The sequence below is a fragment of the Pristiophorus japonicus genome, unplaced genomic scaffold (genome assembly GCF_044704955.1).
Source record: "Pristiophorus japonicus isolate sPriJap1 unplaced genomic scaffold, sPriJap1.hap1 HAP1_SCAFFOLD_35, whole genome shotgun sequence".
Classification (NCBI taxonomy): domain Eukaryota; kingdom Metazoa; phylum Chordata; class Chondrichthyes; family Pristiophoridae; genus Pristiophorus; species Pristiophorus japonicus.
The window spans coordinates 722,458-726,335 of NW_027253324.1; positions in this window are offsets into that span (position 1 = coordinate 722,458).

Genomic DNA, 3,878 nt, shown 5'->3' on the forward strand with positions numbered 1-3,878 from the left:
CGTCACTGCTGTATCTGGATGTGTGGTGACAGGATGAGTCAGATCAGTGCTGTATATTGATGGCTAGTGACAGTATGTGTGCGGTAAGTGATGTATCTGAATGGTAGTGACAGTATCAGTGAGGTCAGTGATGTATCTGGATGGGTAGTGAGAGTATGAGTGAGGTCAGTGATGTATCTTGTTGGGATGTGATAGCATGAATGAGTTCAGTGATGTATCTGGATGGTAGTGACAGTATGAGTGAGGTCAGTGCTGTATCTTGATGGGTAGTGACAGTATGAGTGAGTTAAGTGATGTATCTGGATGGGTAGTGGCAGTATGAGTGAGGTCAGTGATGTATCTGGATGGGTAAAGTCAGTATGAGTGAGGTCAGTGCTATATCTGGATGGGTAATGACAGTATGAGTGAGGTCAGTGATGTATCTGGATGGGTAGTGACAGTATGAGTGAGGTCAGTGATGTATCCTGATGTGTAGTGACAGTATGAGTGAGGTCATTGATGTATCTGGATGGGTCGTGACAGTTTGAGTAAGATCAGTGATGTATCTGGATGGGTAGTGACATTATGAGTGAGGTCAGTGATGTATCTGGATGTGCATTGATAGTATGAGTGAGGTCAGTCCTTTATCTGGATGCGTAGTGACAGTGTCAGCGAGATCGGTGATGTATCTGGATTGGTAGTGACAGTTTGAGTGAGGCCAGTGATGTATCTGGATGTGTAGTGATAGGATGAGTAAGGTCAGTGCTGTATCTGGATGTGTAGTGACAGTATGAGTGAGATCAGTGATGTATCTGCATGGGCAGTGACAGTACGAGTGAGGTCAGTGATGTATTTGGAATGGTAGTGATAGTATGAGTGAGGTCAGTGATGTACCTGGATGGGTATTGACAATATGAGTGAGTTCAGTGATGTATCTTGATGGCTAGTGATAGTATGAGTAAGGTCAGTGATGTACCTGGATGGGTAGTGACAGTATGAGTGAGGTCAGTGATATACCTGGATGGATAGTGACAATATGAGTGAGGTCAGTGATGTATCTGGATGAGTCGAGAAAGTATGAGTGTTTTCAGTGATGTATCTGGATGGTTACCGACAGTAAGCGTGAGGTCAGTGATGTATTTGGATGGGTAGTGATAGTATGAGTGAGGTCAGTGTGGTACCTGGATGCGTATTGAAATTATGAGTGAGGTCAGTGATGTATCTGGATGGGTCGTGACAGTATGAGTGAGATCAGTGATGTATCTGGATGGGTAGTGACAGTATGAGTGAGTTCAGTGATGTATCTGGATGGCCAGTGACAGTATGAGTGAGTTCAGTGATGTATCTGGATGGGTAGTGACAGTATGAGTGAGATCAGTGATGTATCTGGATGGTTAGTGAAATTATGAGTGATGTCAGTGATGTATCTGGATGGGTAGTGACAGTATGAGTGAGGTCAGCGATGTATCTGGATGGATAGTGACAGTATGAGTGAGGTCAGTGATGTACCTGGATGGGTGGTGATAGTATGAGTGCTTCAGTGATGTATCTGGGTCGGTAGTGGCAGTATGAGTGAGGTCAGTGATGTACCTGGATGGGTAGTGACAGTATGAGTGAGGTCAGTGATGTATCCGGATGGGTAGTGACAGTATGAGTGAGGTCAGTGATGTATCTGGAAGGGTAGTGACAGTATGAGTGAGGTCAGTGATGTACCTGGATGGTTGGTGACAGTATGAGTGATGTCAGTTATGTACCTGGATGGCTAGTGATAGTATGAGTGATGTCAGTGATGTATCTGGATGGGTGGTGATTGTATGAGTGAGGTCAGTGATATATCTGGATGAGTAGTGACAGTATGAGTGAGATCAGTGATGTATCTTGATTGGTCGAGTCAGTATGAGTAAAGTCAATGATGTATCTGGATGAGAAGTGACAGTATGAGTGGGGTCAGTGGTGCACCTGGCTGGGTAGTGACAGTATGAGTGAGATCAGTGATGTATCTGTATGGGTAGTGTGAGTATGAGTGAGGTCAGTGATATATCTGGAACGGCAGTGATAGTATGAGTGAGGTCAGTGATGTATCTGGATGAGTAGTGACAGTATGAGTGAGGTCAGTGATGTATCTGGATGAGTAGTGAGAGTATGAGTAAGATCAGTGATGTATCTGTTTGGGTAGTGACAGTATGAGTGAGGTCAGTGCTGTATCTTGATGGGTAGTGACAGTATGAGTGAGGTCAGTGATGTACCTGGATGGATAGTGACAGTATAAGTGAGGTCAGTGAAGTATCTGGATGGGTAGTGACAGTATGAGTGAGGTCAGTGATGCATCTGGAAGGGTAGTGATAGTATGAGTGAGGTCAGTGATGTATCTGGATGGGTAGTGAGAGTATGAGTGAGGTCAGTGTCGCATCTGGATGGGTAGTGAGAGTATGAGTGAGGTCAGTGATTTATGTGGATGGGTAGTGAGAGTATGAGTGATGTCAGTGATGTATCTGGATAGGTAGTGACAGTTTGAGTGAGGTCAGTGATGTATCTGGATGTGTCGTGTCAGTATGAATGAGGTCAGTGATGTACCTGGATGGGTATTGACAGTATGAGTGAGTTCAGTGATATATCTGGATGTATAGTGATAGTATGAGTGAGGTCAGTGATGTACCTGGATGTGCAGTGACAGTATGAGTGAGATCAGTGATGTACCTGGATGGGTATTGACAGTATGAGTGAGGTCAGTGATATACCTGGATGGGAATTGACAGTATGAGTGAGGTCAGTGATGGTTCTGGATGAGTAATGATAGTATCAGTGAGGTGAGTGCTGTACTTGGACGGGTAGTGACAGTATGAGTGATGTCAGTGCTGTACCTGGATGGGTAGTGACAGTATGAGTGAGGTCAGTGATGTATCTGGATGAGTCGTGAATGTATGAGTGTGTTCAGTGATGTATATGAATGGTTAGTGACAGTAGGAGTGAGGTAAGTGATGTACCAGGATGGGTATTGACAATATGAGACAGGTCAGTGATGATTATGGAACGGTAGTGACAGTATGAGTGAGGTCAGTGATGTACCTGGATGGGTAGTGACATTGTGAGTGAGGTCAGAGATGTATCTGAATGGGTAGCGATAGAATGAGTGAGGTCAGTGATGTATCTGGATGAGTAGTGAAAGTATGAGTGAGTTCAGTGATGCATCTGGATGGGTAGAGACAGTATGAGTGAGGTCAGTGATGTATCTGGATGGGTAGTGACTGTATGAGTGAGGTCACTGATGTATCTGAATGGGTAGTGACAGTATGAGTGAGGTCAGTGATGTACCTGGATGGGTTGTGACAGTATGAGTGAGGTCAGTGATGTATCTGGATGAGCAGTGATAGTATGAGTGAGGTCAGTGCTATACCTGGATGGGTAGTGACATTATGAGTAAGGTCAGTGATGTATCTGGATGGGTAGTGACAGTATGAGTGTGTTCAGTGATGTATCTGGATGGGTAGTGACAGTAGGAGTGAGGTCAGTGATGTATTTGGATTGGTAGTGATAGTATGAGTGAGGTTAGTGATGTACCTGGATGGGTATTGACAATATGAGTAAGGTCAGTGATGTATCTGGATGGGTAGTGACAGTATGAGTGAGGTCAGTGATGTATCTGGATGGGTAGTGACAGTGTGAGTAAGGACAGTGATGCACCTGGATGGGTAGCGATAGTATGAGTGAGGTCAGTGATGTATCTGGATGGGTAGTTATAGTATGAGTGAGTTCAATGATGTTCCTGGATGGGCAGTGACAGAATGAGATAGGTCAGTGATGTATCTGGATGGGTAGCGATAGTATGAGTGAGTTCAGTGATGTATCTGGATAGGTAGTGACAGTATGAGTGAGGTCAGTGCCGTACCTGGAAGGGTAGT